Here is a 14,027-nt window from a genome sequence, read left to right on the forward strand (position 1 = left end):
GCAGAGCAGCTGCTCAACAGAGGGCCACTCAGACAAATCTCTTTTTTCGTGTTCCTCAGAAGAAAGCCACGCAGGCTTGGAATGTCACGGTTGTGGGATAGGTTAAGGTCAAACAATGACTGCTCTTTCATTTCTGCATCAACTATACCTTTAGTGACTGTACTCATGCCTCTTGGCCGCAAAGCCTTGGAAGCGTTGAGTTCCTCCTCAACAGAAACCCACCTAAACAATTTTGAAAAGAGATGCAGTGTTCCCGCCCAGTTTCGAACTGGGGACCTTTCGCGTGTGAGGCGAACGTGATAACCACTACACTACGGAAACCCACTACCTAAAGAAGTCTGAAATCGTTCTGTGCAGGCTCGGCAATATGCGCATAAACATTAAACCTTCTGAAGCCAACTGTCGGCTCAAAGGTGTTTATACATTTCTTCAAAAGAGGACAGCTGTTTCTGCTCGGTTTTGAACCGAGGACCTTTCGCGTGTTAGGCGAATGTGATGACCACTACACTACAGAAACTCCACAGGCTAACGATAGTGCTTTTTGGGAAAATATTTATACTGTGATGTGCCCGAAAGCAAATAGACAATCTGCGTAAGTCCCACACACAAGAGGACAGAGTTCATTCGGCCTGGCAGTATATGCTGAGTTTCCTGAAACGCTACCCTTAACTTACCTCGGAATTAAACACTTGCAGCGTGATATCAAGCTGAAACCTGCCTTCCTGTGCTAGTCTCAAACTAACAAACCCAAAGTTTCAAGAGCACAGGAGAAACTCGAAAATGTCTCTTGGTGATTTTTGTTGGTCAAATTGTAGAGTTTCTCCATTCTTCTTGAAACTCACCACAGGGGTAGCACGTGTCCAGACTAGCATGGGAAAGCAAGTTTTAGCTTGATATCTCTTCAGAAAGCTGAGATGTGGACTTGCCACGTACAATCTACCCTATTGTAAAAAAACAGGCTGTTTGTGGTCAGTCGAATTCCGAGGGTTTAACACGTCTGGGTTGCTTCGGGAGTAAGTGAGGAGCCACCTGAACAGGTTTATTGGCAGATTCGTTGACCCATTGTGTTTGAATTTTCAAGAAGGTTAGCCATGTGTTAGAAACTGCTACGGCTTGCATCATTTTATCAGGAAATCTCTACACCTGTGTAGAGAAGGGCCTCGTAGGAGCCTTGGCAGAGCTGCTGCTCAACAGAGGGCCACTCAGACAAATCTCTTTTTTCGTGTTCCTCAGAAGAAAGCCACGCAGGCTTGGAATGTCACGGTTGTGGGATAGGTTAAGGTCAAACAATGACTGCTCTTTCATTTCTGCATCAACTATACCTTTAGTGACTGTACTCATGCCTCTTGGCCGCAAAGCCTTGGAAGCGTTGAGTTCCTCCTCAACAGAAACCCACCTAAACAATTTTGAAAAGAGATGCAGTGTTCCCGCCCAGTTTCGAACTGGGGACCTTTCGCGTGTGAGGCGAACGTGATAACCACTACACTACGGAAACCCACTACCTAAAGAAGTCTGAAATCATTCTGTGCAGGCTCGGCAATATGCGCATAAACGTTAAACCTTCTGAAGCCAACTGTCGGCTCAAAGGTGTTTATACATTTCTTCAAAAGAGGACAGCTGTTTCTGCTCGGTTTTGAACCGAGGACCTTTCGCGTGTTAGGCGAATGTGATGACCACTACACTACAGAAACTCCACAGGCTAACGATAGTGCTTTTTGGGAAAATATTTATACTGTGATGTGCCCGAAAGCAAATAGACAATCTGCGTAAGTCCCACACACAAGAGGACAGAGTTCATTCGGCCTGGCAGTATATGCTGAGTTTCCTGAAACGCTACCCTTAACTTACCTCGGAATTAAACACTTGCAGCGTGATATCAAGCTGAAACCTGCCTTCCTGTGCTAGTCTCAAACTAACAAACCCAAAGTTTCAAGAGCACAGGAGAAACTCGAAAATGTCTCTTGGTGATTTTTGTTGGTCAAATTGTAGAGTTTCTCCATTCTTCTTGAAACTCACCACAGGGGTAGCACGTGTCCAGACTAGCATGGGAAAGCAAGTTTTAGCTTGATATCTCTTCAGAAAGCTGAGATGTGGACTTGCCACGTACAATCTACCCTATTGTAAAAAAACAGGCTGTTTGTGGTCAGTCGAATTCCGAGGGTTTAACACGTCTGGGTGCTTCGGGAGTAAGTGAGGAGCCACCTGAACAGGTTTATTGGCAGATTCGTTGACCATTGTGTTGAATTTCAAGAAGGTTAGCCATGTGTTAGAAACTGCTACGGCTTGCATCATTTTATCAGGAAATAACACTCCAGATGGATGTGTTTTAAAGTTCGTCAAGGGGACACACAGACTGCTTGTGGTCACAGTCTTTGTATTACCAGTGGACAGAAGGGCAGTTAGTGGTCACATAGGCGGTGAGAGGGAGAGATGGGCTGTTTGTGGTGACACAGGTGATTATTGGGACAGAGAGGGCCGGCGCGCAGGGGTCTAAGGACGGCCTGCCACGTACCCCCTTTTAGGCGCCCCTTGAGGCCCTGCCCTTACTTGATGGCCTAGGCGGAAAAAGACCCTTACACAAGAGGACAGATTTCATTCGGCATGGCAGTCTACGCAGAGTTCCCTAAAATCTCTTCTTTGGTGTTTCTCAGAAGAAAGCCACGCAGGCTTGGAATGTCACAGTTGTGGGTTAGGTTTAGGTCAAACAATATCTGCTCTTTCATTTCTGCATCAGCTTTACCTTTAGTGACTGTATTCATGCCTCTTGGCCGCAAAGCCTTGGAAGCGTTGAGTTCCTCCTCAACAGAAACCCACCTGAACGATTTTGACCGTGATAACCTCTACACTATTGAAGCCTGCAGCCAAAGAGGTGTCAGATCTTTTCATCGCAAGCATCGTGGAGCGCGAATCAAATTACAGATTCCGTTGCGCTCTTCAGTCTGCAAATACCTTGTATTTTTAGCAGCAAACTAAGCAATTCTCCAGTTATCTGCGGGACAATCTGCGTAAGTCCCACACACAAGAGGACAGAGTTCATTCGGCCTGGCAGTATATGCAGAGTTTCCTGAAACGCTACCCTTAACTTACCTCGTAATTAAACACTTGCAGTGTGATATCAAGCTGAAATCTGCCTTCCTGTGCTAGTCTCAAACTAACAAACCCAAAGTTTCAAGAGCACAGGAGAAACTCGAAAATGTCTCTTGGTGATTTTTGTTGGTCAAATTGTTGAGTTTCTCCAATCTTACTTGAAACTCACCACAGGGGTAGCACGTGTCCAGACTAGCATGGGAAAGCAAGTTTTAGCTTGATATCTCTTCAGAAAGCTGAGATGTGGACTTGCCACGTACAATCTACCCTATTGTAAAAAAACAGGCTGTTTGTGGTCAGTCGAATTCCGAGGGTTTAACACGTCTGGGTGCTTCGGGAGTAAGTGAGGAGCCACCTGAACAGGTTTATTGGCAGATTCGTTGACCATTGTGTTGAATTTCAAGAAGGTTAGCCATGTGTTAGAAACTGCTACGGCTTGCATCATTTTATCAGGAAATCTCTACACCTGTGTAGAGAAGGGCCTTCGTGATGCAGAGCTGCTGCTCAACAGAGGGCCACTCAGACAAATCTCTTTTTTCGTGTTCCTCAGAAGAAAGCCACGCAGGCTTGGAATGTCACGGTTGTGGGATAGGTTAAGGTCAAACAATGACTGCTCTTTCATTTCTGCATCAACTATACCTTTAGTGACTGTACTCATGCCTCTTGGCCGCAAAGCCTTGGAAGCGTTGAGTTCCTCCTCAACAGAAACCCACCTAAACAATTTTGAAAAGAGATGCAGTGTTCCCGCCCAGTTTCGAACTGGGGAACTTTCGCGTGTGAGGCGAACGTGATAACCACTACACTACGGAAACCCACTACCTAAAGAAGTCTGAAATCATTCTGTGCAGGCTCGGCAATATGCGCATAAACGTTAAACCTTCTGAAGCCAACTGTCGGCTCAAAGGTGTTTATACATTTCTTCAAAAGAGGATAGCTGTTTCTGCTCGGTTTTGAACCGAGGACCTTTCGCGTGTTAGGCGAATGTGATGACCACTACACTACAGAAACTCCACAGGCTAACGATAGTGCTTTTTGGGAAAATATTTATACTGTGATGTGCCCGAAAGCAAATAGACAATCTGCGTAAGTCCCACACACAAGAGGACAGAGTTCATTCGGCCTGGCAGTATATGCTGAGTTTCCTGAAACGCTACCCTTAACTTACCTCGGAATTAAACACTTGCAGCGTGATATCAAGCTGAAACCTGCCTTCCTGTGCTAGTCTCAAACTAACAAACCCAAAGTTTCAAGAGCACAGGAGAAACTCGAAAATGTCTCTTGGTGATTTTTGTTGGTCAAATTGTAGAGTTTCTCCATTCTTCTTGAAACTCACCACAGGGGTAGCACGTGTCCAGACTAGCATGGGAAAGCAAGTTTTAGCTTGATATCTCTTCAGAAAGCTGAGATGTGGACTTGCCACGTACAATCTACCCTATTGTAAAAAAACAGGCTGTTTGTGGTCAGTCGAATTCCGAGGATTTAACACGTCTGGGTGCTTCGGGAGTAAGTGAGGAGCCACCTGAACAGGTTTATTGGCAGATTCGTTGACCATTGTGTTGAATTTCAAGAAGGTTAGCCATGTGTTAGAAACTGCTACGGCTTGCATCATTTTATCAGGAAATAACACTCCAGATGGATGTGTTTTAAAGTTCGTCAAGGGGACACACAGACTGCTTGTGGTCACAGTCTTTGTATTACCAGTGGACAGAAGGGCAGTTAGTGGTCACATATGCGGTGAGAGGGACAGATGGGCTGTTTGTGGTGACACAGGTGATTATTGGGACAGAGAGGGCCGGCGCGCAGGGGTCTAAGGACGGCCTGCCACGTACCCCCTTTTAGGCGCCCCTTGAGGCCCTGCCCTTACTTGATGGCCTAGGCGGAAAAAGACCCTTACACAAGAGGACAGATTTCATTCGGCATGGCAGTCTACGCAGAGTTCCCTAAAATCTCTTCTTTGGTGTTTCTCAGAAGAAAGCCACGCAGGCTTGGAATGTCACAGTTGTGGGTTAGGTTTAGGTCAAACAATATCTGCTCTTTCATTTCTGCATCAGCTTTACCTTTAGTGACTGTATTCATGCCTCTTGGCCGCAAAGCCTTGGAAGCGTTGAGTTCCTCCTCAACAGAAACCCACCTGAACGATTTTGACCGTGATAACCTCTACACTATTGAAGCCTGCAGCCAAAGAGGTGTCAGATCTTTTCATCGCAAGCATCGTGGAGCGCGAATCAAATTACAGATTCCGTTGCGCTCTTCAGTCTGCAAATACCTTGTATTTTTAGCAGCAAACTAAGCAATTCTCCAGTTATCTGCGGGACAATCTGCGTAAGTCCCACACACAAGAGGACAGAGTTCATTCGGCCTGGCAGTATATGCAGAGTTTCCTGAAACGCTACCCTTAACTTACCTCGTAATTAAACACTTGCAGTGTGATATCAAGCTGAAATCTGCCTTCCTGTGCTAGTCTCAAACTAACAAACCCAAAGTTTCAAGAGCACAGGAGAAACTCGAAAATGTCTCTTGGTGATTTTTGTTGGTCAAATTGTTGAGTTTCTCCAATCTTACTTGAAACTCACCACAGGTGTAGCACGTGTCCAGACTAGCATGGGAAAGCAAGTTTTAGCTTGATATCTCTTCAGAAAGCTGAGATGTGGACTTGCCACGTACAATCTACCCTATTGTAAAAAAACAGGCTGTTTGTGGTCAGTCGAATTCCGAGGGTTTAACACGTCTGGGTGCTTCGGGAGTAAGTGAGGAGCCACCTGAACAGGTTTATTGGCAGATTCGTTGACCATTGTGTTGAATTTCAAGAAGGTTAGCCATGTGTTAGAAACTGCTACGGCTTGCATCATTTTATCAGGAAATCTCTACACCTGTGTAGAGAAGGGCCTTCGTGATGAAGAGATGCTGCTCAACAGAGGGCCACTCAGACAAATCTCTTTTTTTGTGTTCCTAAGAAGAAAGCCACGCAGGCTTGGAATGTCACAGTTGTGGGTTAGGTTACAGTCTGCAAATACCTTCTATATTTAGCAGCAAACCAAGCAATTCTCCAGTTATCTGCGGGAATCCTCTGTGGCCATTTCTTTTTTGCTTTTTTCCCTCTTTCATTTAATATATGTATATTTCTATGCTGTACGAAATATTGGATCTTTGAGTGCACCGGCCATCTGTTCATCGAAACTACCAGGTCAAAAGTACAGAGCACTGTCTGCGTGGCTATTACTGCTGCCTAGTGTGGCTTAATAATTATCTCTACACCTGTGTAGAGAAGGGCCTTCGTGATGCAGAGCTGCTGCTCAACAGAGGGCCACTCAGACAAATCTCTTTTGTCGTGTTCCTCAGAAGAAAGCCAAGCAGGCTTGGAATGTCACGGTTGTGGGATAGGTTAAGGTCAAACAATGACTGCTCTTTCATTTCTGCATCAACTATACCTTTAGTGACTGTACTCATGCCTCTTGGCCGCAAAGCCTTGGAAGCGTTGATTTCCTCCTCAACAGAAACCCACCTAAACAATTGTGAAAAGAGATGCAGTGTTCCCGCCCAGTTTCGAACTGGGGACCTTTCGCGTGTGAGGCGAACGTGATAACCACTACACTACGGAAACCCACTACCTAAAGAAGTCTGAAATCGTTCTGTGCAGGCTCGGCAATATGCGCATAAACGTTAAACCTTCTGAAGCCAACTGTCGGCTCAAAGGTGTTTATACATTTCTTCAAAAGAGGACAGCTGTTTCTGCTCGGTTTTGAACCGAGGACCTTTCGCGTGTTAGGCGAATGTGATGACCACTACACTACAGAAACTCCACAGGCTAACGATAGTGCTTTTTGGGAAAATATTTATACTGTGATGTGCCCGAAAGCAAATAGACAATCTGCGTAAGTCCCACACACAAGAGGACAGAGTTCATTCGGCCTGGCAGTATATGCTGAGTTTCCTGAAACGCTACCCTTAACTTACCTCGGAATTAAACACTTGCAGCGTGATATCAAGCTGAAACCTGCCTTCCTGTGCTAGTCTCAAACTAACAAACCCAAAGTTTCAAGAGCACAGGAGAAACTCGAAAATGTCTCTTGGTGATTTTTGTTGGTCAAATTGTAGAGTTTCTCCATTCTTCTTGAAACTCACCACAGGGGTAGCAAGTGTCCAGACTAGCATGGGAAAGCAAGTTTTAGCTTGATATCTCTTCAGAAAGCTGAGATGTGGACTTGCCACGTACAATCTACCCTATTGTAAAAAAACAGGCTGTTTGTGGTCAGTCGAATTCCGAGGGTTTAACACGTCTGGGTGCTTCGGGAGTAAGTGAGGAGCCACCTGAACAGGTTTATTGGCAGATTCGTTGACCATTGTGTTGAATTTCAAGAAGGTTAGCCATGTGTTAGAAACTGCTACGGCTTGCATCATTTTATCAGGAAATCTCTACACCTGTGTAGAGAAGGGCCTTCGTGATGCAGAGCTGCTGCTCAACAGAGGGCCACTCAGACAAATCTCTTTTTTCGTGTTCCTCAGAAGAAAGCCACGCAGGCTTGGAATGTCACGGTTGTGGGATAGGTTAAGGTCAAACAATGACTGCTCTTTCATTTCTGCATCAACTATACCTTTAGTGACTGTACTCATGCCTCTTGGCCGCAAAGCCTTGGAAGCGTTGAGTTCCTCCTCAACAGAAACCCACCTAAACAATTGTGAAAAGAGATGCAGTGTTCCCGCCCAGTTTCGAACTGGGGACCTTTCGCGTGTGAGGCGAACGTGATAACCACTACACTACGGAAACCCACTACCTAAAGAAGTCTGAAATCGTTCTGTGCAGGCTCGGCAATATGCGCATAAACGTTAAACCTTCTGAAGCCAACTGTCGGCTCAAAGGTGTTTATACATTTCTTCAAAAGAGGACAGCTGTTTCTGCTCGGTTTTGAACCGAGGACCTTTCGCGTGTTAGGCGAATGTGATGACCACTACACTACAGAAACTCCACAGGCTAACGATAGTGCTTTTTGGGAAAATATTTATACTGTGATGTGCCCGAAAGCAAATAGACAATCTGCGTAAGTCCCACACACAAGAGGACAGAGTTCATTCGGCCTGGCAGTATATGCTGAGTTTCCTGAAACGCTACCCTTAACTTACCTCGGAATTAAACACTTGCAGCGTGATATCAAGCTGAAACCTGCCTTCCTGTGCTAGTCTCAAACTAACAAACCCAAAGTTTCAAGAGCACAGGAGAAACTCGAAAATGTCTCTTGGTGATTTTTGTTGGTCAAATTGTAGAGTTTCTCCATTCTTCTTGAAACTCACCACAGGGGTAGCACGTGTCCAGACTAGCATGGGAAAGCAAGTTTTAGCTTGATATCTCTTCAGAAAGCTGAGATGTGGACTTGCCACGTACAATCTACCCTATTGTAAAAAAACAGGCTGTTTGTGGTCAGTCGAATTCCGAGGGTTTAACACGTCTGGGTGCTTCGGGAGTAAGTGAGGAGCCACCTGAACAGGTTTATTGGCAGATTCGTTGACCATTGTGTTGAATTTCAAGAAGGTTAGCCATGTGTTAGAAACTGCTACGGCTTGCATCATTTTATCAGGAAATCTCTACACCTGTGTAGAGAAGGGCCTTCGTGATGAAGAGATGCTGCTCAACAGAGGGCCACTCAGACAAATCTCTTTTTTCGTGTTCCTCAGAAGAAAGCCACGCAGGCTTGGAATGTCACGGTTGTGGGATAGGTTAAGGTCAAACAATGACTGCTCTTTCATTTCTGCATCAACTATACCTTTAGTGACTGTACTCATGCCTCTTGGCCGCAAAGCCTTGGAAGCGTTGAGTTCCTCCTCAACAGAAACCCACCTAAACAATTTTGAAAAGAGATGCAGTGTTCCCGCCCAGTTTCGAACTGGGGACCTTTCGCGTGTGAGGCGAACGTGATAACCACTACACTACGGAAACCCACTACCTAAAGAAGTCTGAAATCATTCTGTGCAGGCTCGGCAATATGCGCATAAACGTTAAACCTTCTGAAGCCAACTGTCGGCTCAAAGGTGTTTATACATTTCTTCAAAAGAGGACAGCTGTTTCTGCTCGGTTTTGAACCGAGGACCTTTCGCGTGTTAGGCGAATGTGATGACCACTACACTACAGAAACTCCACAGGCTAACGATAGTGCTTTTTGGGAAAATATTTATACTGTGATGTGCCCGAAAGCAAATAGACAATCTGCGTAAGTCCCACACACAAGAGGACAGAGTTCATTCGGCCTGGCAGTATATGCTGAGTTTCCTGAAACGCTACCCTTAACTTACCTCGGAATTAAACACTTGCAGCGTGATATCAAGCTGAAACCTGCCTTCCTGTGCTAGTCTCAAACTAACAAACCCAAAGTTTCAAGAGCACAGGAGAAACTCGAAAATGTCTCTTGGTGATTTTTGTTGGTCAAATTGTAGAGTTTCTCCATTCTTCTTGAAACTCACCACAGGGGTAGCACGTGTCCAGACTAGCATGGGAAAGCAAGTTTTAGCTTGATATCTCTTCAGAAAGCTGAGATGTGGACTTGCCACGTACAATCTACCCTATTGTAAAAAAACAGGCTGTTTGTGGTCAGTCGAATTCCGAGGGTTTAACACGTCTGGGTGCTTCGGGAGTAAGTGAGGAGCCACCTGAACAGGTTTATTGGCAGATTCGTTGACCATTGTGTTGAATTTCAAGAAGGTTAGCCATGTGTTAGAAACTGCTACGGCTTGCATCATTTTATCAGGAAATAACACTCCAGATGGATGTGTTTTAAAGTTCGTCAAGGGGACACACAGACTGCTTGTGGTCACAGTCTTTGTATTACCAGTGGACAGAAGGGCAGTTAGTGGTCACATAGGCGGTGAGAGGGACAGATGGGCTGTTTGTGGTGACACAGGTGATTATTGGGACAGAGAGGGCCGGCGCGCAGGGGTCTAAGGACGGCCTGCCACGTACCCCCTTTTAGGCGCCCCTTGAGGCCCTGCCCTTACTTGATGGCCTAGGCGGAAAAAGACCCTTACACAAGAGGACAGATTTCATTCGGCATGGCAGTCTACGCAGAGTTCCCTAAAATCTCTTCTTTGGTGTTTCTCAGAAGAAAGCCACGCAGGCTTGGAATGTCACAGTTGTGGGTTAGGTTTAGGTCAAACAATATCTGCTCTTTCATTTCTGCATCAGCTTTACCTTTAGTGACTGTATTCATGCCTCTTGGCCGCAAAGCCTTGGAAGCGTTGAGTTCCTCCTCAACAGAAACCCACCTGAACGATTTTGACCGTGATAACCTCTACACTATTGAAGCCTGCAGCCAAAGAGGTGTCAGATCTTTTCATCGCAAGCATCGTGGAGCGCGAATCAAATTACAGATTCCGTTGCGCTCTTCAGTCTGCAAATACCTTGTATTTTTAGCAGCAAACTAAGCAATTCTCCAGTTATCTGCGGGACAATCTGCGTAAGTCCCACACACAAGAGGACAGAGTTCATTCGGCCTGGCAGTATATGCAGAGTTTCCTGAAACGCTACCCTTAACTTACCTCGTAATTAAACACTTGCAGTGTGATATCAAGCTGAAATCTGCCTTCCTGTGCTAGTCTCAAACTAACAAACCCAAAGTTTCAAGAGCACAGGAGAAACTCGAAAATGTCTCTTGGTGATTTTTGTTGGTCAAATTGTAGAGTTTCTCCATTCTTCTTGAAACTCACCACAGGGGTAGCACGTGTCCAGACTAGCATGGGAAAGCAAGTTTTAGCTTGATATCTCTTCAGAAAGCTGAGATGTGGACTTGCCACGTACAATCTACCCTATTGTAAAAAAACAGGCTGTTTGTGGTCAGTCGAATTCCGAGGGTTTAACACGTCTGGGTGCTTCGGGAGTAAGTGAGGAGCCACCTGAACAGGTTTATTGGCAGATTCGTTGACCATTGTGTTGAATTTCAAGAAGGTTAGCCATGTGTTAGAAACTGCTACGGCTTGCATCATTTTATCAGGAAATCTCTACACCTGTGTAGAGAAGGGCCTTCGTGATGCAGAGCTGCTGCTCAACAGAGGGCCACTCAGACAAATCTCTTTTTTCGTGTTCCTCAGAAGAAAGCCACGCAGGCTTGGAATGTCACGGTTGTGGGATAGGTTAAGGTCAAACAATGACTGCTCTTTCATTTCTGCATCAACTATACCTTTAGTGACTGTACTCATGCCTCTTGGCCGCAAAGCCTTGGAAGCGTTGAGTTCCTCCTCAACAGAAACCCACCTAAACAATTTTGAAAAGAGATGCAGTGTTCCCGCCCAGTTTCGAACTGGGGAACTTTCGCGTGTGAGGCGAACGTGATAACCACTACACTACGGAAACCCACTACCTAAAGAAGTCTGAAATCATTCTGTGCAGGCTCGGCAATATGCGCATAAACGTTAAACCTTCTGAAGCCAACTGTCGGCTCAAAGGTGTTTATACATTTCTTCAAAAGAGGACAGCTGTTTCTGCTCGGTTTTGAACCGAGGACCTTTCGCGTGTTAGGCGAATGTGATGACCACTACACTACAGAAACTCCACAGGCTAACGATAGTGCTTTTTGGGAAAATATTTATACTGTGATGTGCCCGAAAGCAAATAGACAATCTGCGTAAGTCCCACACACAAGAGGACAGAGTTCATTCGGCCTGGCAGTATATGCTGAGTTTCCTGAAACGCTACCCTTAACTTACCTCGGAATTAAACACTTGCAGCGTGATATCAAGCTGAAACCTGCCTTCCTGTGCTAGTCTCAAACTAACAAACCCAAAGTTTCAAGAGCACAGGAGAAACTCGAAAATGTCTCTTGGTGATTTTTGTTGGTCAAATTGTAGAGTTTCTCCATTCTTCTTGAAACTCACCACAGGGGTAGCACGTGTCCAGACTAGCATGGGAAAGCAAGTTTTAGCTTGATATCTCTTCAGAAAGCTGAGATGTGGACTTGCCACGTACAATCTACCCTATTGTAAAAAAACAGGCTGTTTGTGGTCAGTCGAATTCCGAGGATTTAACACGTCTGGGTGCTTCGGGAGTAAGTGAGGAGCCACCTGAACAGGTTTATTGGCAGATTCGTTGACCATTGTGTTGAATTTCAAGAAGGTTAGCCATGTGTTAGAAACTGCTACGGCTTGCATCATTTTATCAGGAAATAACACTCCAGATGGATGTGTTTTAAAGTTCGTCAAGGGGACACACAGACTGCTTGTGGTCACAGTCTTTGTATTACCAGTGGACAGAAGGGCAGTTAGTGGTCACATATGCGGTGAGAGGGACAGATGGGCTGTTTGTGGTGACACAGGTGATTATTGGGACAGAGAGGGCCGGCGCGCAGGGGTCTAAGGACGGCCTGCCACGTACCCCCTTTTAGGCGCCCCTTGAGGCCCTGCCCTTACTTGATGGCCTAGGCGGAAAAAGACCCTTACACAAGAGGACAGATTTCATTCGGCATGGCAGTCTACGCAGAGTTCCCTAAAATCTCTTCTTTGGTGTTTCTCAGAAGAAAGCCACGCAGGCTTGGAATGTCACAGTTGTGGGTTAGGTTTAGGTCAAACAATATCTGCTCTTTCATTTCTGCATCAGCTTTACCTTTAGTGACTGTATTCATGCCTCTTGGCCGCAAAGCCTTGGAAGCGTTGAGTTCCTCCTCAACAGAAACCCACCTGAACGATTTTGACCGTGATAACCTCTACACTATTGAAGCCTGCAGCCAAAGAGGTGTCAGATCTTTTCATCGCAAGCATCGTGGAGCGCGAATCAAATTACAGATTCCGTTGCGCTCTTCAGTCTGCAAATACCTTGTATTTTTAGCAGCAAACTAAGCAATTCTCCAGTTATCTGCGGGACAATCTGCGTAAGTCCCACACACAAGAGGACAGAGTTCATTCGGCCTGGCAGTATATGCAGAGTTTCCTGAAACGCTACCCTTAACTTACCTCGTAATTAAACACTTGCAGTGTGATATCAAGCTGAAATCTGCCTTCCTGTGCTAGTCTCAAACTAACAAACCCAAAGTTTCAAGAGCACAGGAGAAACTCGAAAATGTCTCTTGGTGATTTTTGTTGGTCAAATTGTTGAGTTTCTCCAATCTTACTTGAAACTCACCACAGGGGTAGCACGTGTCCAGACTAGCATGGGAAAGCAAGTTTTAGCTTGATATCTCTTCAGAAAGCTGAGATGTGGACTTGCCACGTACAATCTACCCTATTGTAAAAAAACAGGCTGTTTGTGGTCAGTCGAATTCCGAGGGTTTAACACGTCTGGGTGCTTCGGGAGTAAGTGAGGAGCCACCTGAACAGGTTTATTGGCAGATTCGTTGACCATTGTGTTGAATTTCAAGAAGGTTAGCCATGTGTTAGAAACTGCTACGGCTTGCATCATTTTATCAGGAAATCTCTACACCTGTGTAGAGAAGGGCCTTCGTGATGAAGAGATGCTGCTCAACAGAGGGCCACTCAGACAAATCTCTTTTTTTGTGTTCCTAAGAAGAAAGCCACGCAGGCTTGGAATGTCACAGTTGTGGGTTAGGTTACAGTCTGCAAATACCTTCTATATTTAGCAGCAAACCAAGCAATTCTCCAGTTATCTGCGGGAATCCTCTGTGGCCATTTCTTTTTTGCTTTTTTCCCTCTTTCATTTAATATATGTATATTTCTATGCTGTACGAAATATTGGATCTTTGAGTGCACCGGCCATCTGTTCATCGAAACTACCAGGTCAAAAGTACAGAGCACTGTCTGCGTGGCTATTACTGCTGCCTAGTGTGGCTTAATAATTATCTCTACACCTGTGTAGAGAAGGGCCTTCGTGATGCAGAGCTGCTGCTCAACAGAGGGCCACTCAGACAAATCTCTTTTGTCGTGTTCCTCAGAAGAAAGCCAAGCAGGCTTGGAATGTCACGGTTGTGGGATAGGTTAAGGTCAAACAATGACTGCTCTTTCATTTCTGCATC

General features: G+C 45.4%; 12 non-coding genes across 12 annotated transcripts; all 12 read right to left on the bottom strand.

Annotated features, from left to right (window-relative positions):
• Positions 1–248: 248 nt before the first annotated feature.
• trnav-cac (transfer RNA valine (anticodon CAC)) lies at positions 249–321 on the bottom strand. Its single transcript has one exon. It is a non-coding gene; the product is annotated as a tRNA-Val (tRNA).
• A 123-nt stretch (positions 322–444) lies between these two features.
• trnav-aac (transfer RNA valine (anticodon AAC)) lies at positions 445–517 on the bottom strand. Its single transcript has one exon. It is a non-coding gene; the product is annotated as a tRNA-Val (tRNA).
• Positions 518–1,422: 905 nt separating this feature from the next.
• On the bottom strand, positions 1,423–1,495 carry trnav-cac (transfer RNA valine (anticodon CAC)). The gene has a single exon. It is a non-coding gene; the product is annotated as a tRNA-Val (tRNA).
• Positions 1,496–1,618: 123 nt separating this feature from the next.
• trnav-aac (transfer RNA valine (anticodon AAC)) lies at positions 1,619–1,691 on the bottom strand. Its single transcript has one exon. It is a non-coding gene; the product is annotated as a tRNA-Val (tRNA).
• A 2,331-nt stretch (positions 1,692–4,022) lies between these two features.
• trnav-aac (transfer RNA valine (anticodon AAC)) lies at positions 4,023–4,095 on the bottom strand. The gene has a single exon. It is a non-coding gene; the product is annotated as a tRNA-Val (tRNA).
• A 2,520-nt stretch (positions 4,096–6,615) lies between these two features.
• Positions 6,616–6,688, bottom strand: trnav-cac (transfer RNA valine (anticodon CAC)). Its single transcript has one exon. It is a non-coding gene; the product is annotated as a tRNA-Val (tRNA).
• A 123-nt stretch (positions 6,689–6,811) lies between these two features.
• trnav-aac (transfer RNA valine (anticodon AAC)) lies at positions 6,812–6,884 on the bottom strand. The gene has a single exon. It is a non-coding gene; the product is annotated as a tRNA-Val (tRNA).
• Positions 6,885–7,779: 895 nt separating this feature from the next.
• On the bottom strand, positions 7,780–7,852 carry trnav-cac (transfer RNA valine (anticodon CAC)). Its single transcript has one exon. It is a non-coding gene; the product is annotated as a tRNA-Val (tRNA).
• Positions 7,853–7,975: 123 nt separating this feature from the next.
• Positions 7,976–8,048, bottom strand: trnav-aac (transfer RNA valine (anticodon AAC)). Its single transcript has one exon. It is a non-coding gene; the product is annotated as a tRNA-Val (tRNA).
• An 895-nt stretch (positions 8,049–8,943) lies between these two features.
• trnav-cac (transfer RNA valine (anticodon CAC)) lies at positions 8,944–9,016 on the bottom strand. The gene has a single exon. It is a non-coding gene; the product is annotated as a tRNA-Val (tRNA).
• Positions 9,017–9,139: 123 nt separating this feature from the next.
• trnav-aac (transfer RNA valine (anticodon AAC)) lies at positions 9,140–9,212 on the bottom strand. The gene has a single exon. It is a non-coding gene; the product is annotated as a tRNA-Val (tRNA).
• A 2,330-nt stretch (positions 9,213–11,542) lies between these two features.
• On the bottom strand, positions 11,543–11,615 carry trnav-aac (transfer RNA valine (anticodon AAC)). Its single transcript has one exon. It is a non-coding gene; the product is annotated as a tRNA-Val (tRNA).
• Positions 11,616–14,027: the final 2,412 nt, after the last annotated feature.

This window comes from Carassius auratus, unplaced genomic scaffold (assembly GCF_003368295.1).
Source record: "Carassius auratus strain Wakin unplaced genomic scaffold, ASM336829v1 scaf_tig00215807, whole genome shotgun sequence".
NCBI classification, from domain to species: Eukaryota; Metazoa; Chordata; class Actinopteri; order Cypriniformes; family Cyprinidae; genus Carassius; species Carassius auratus.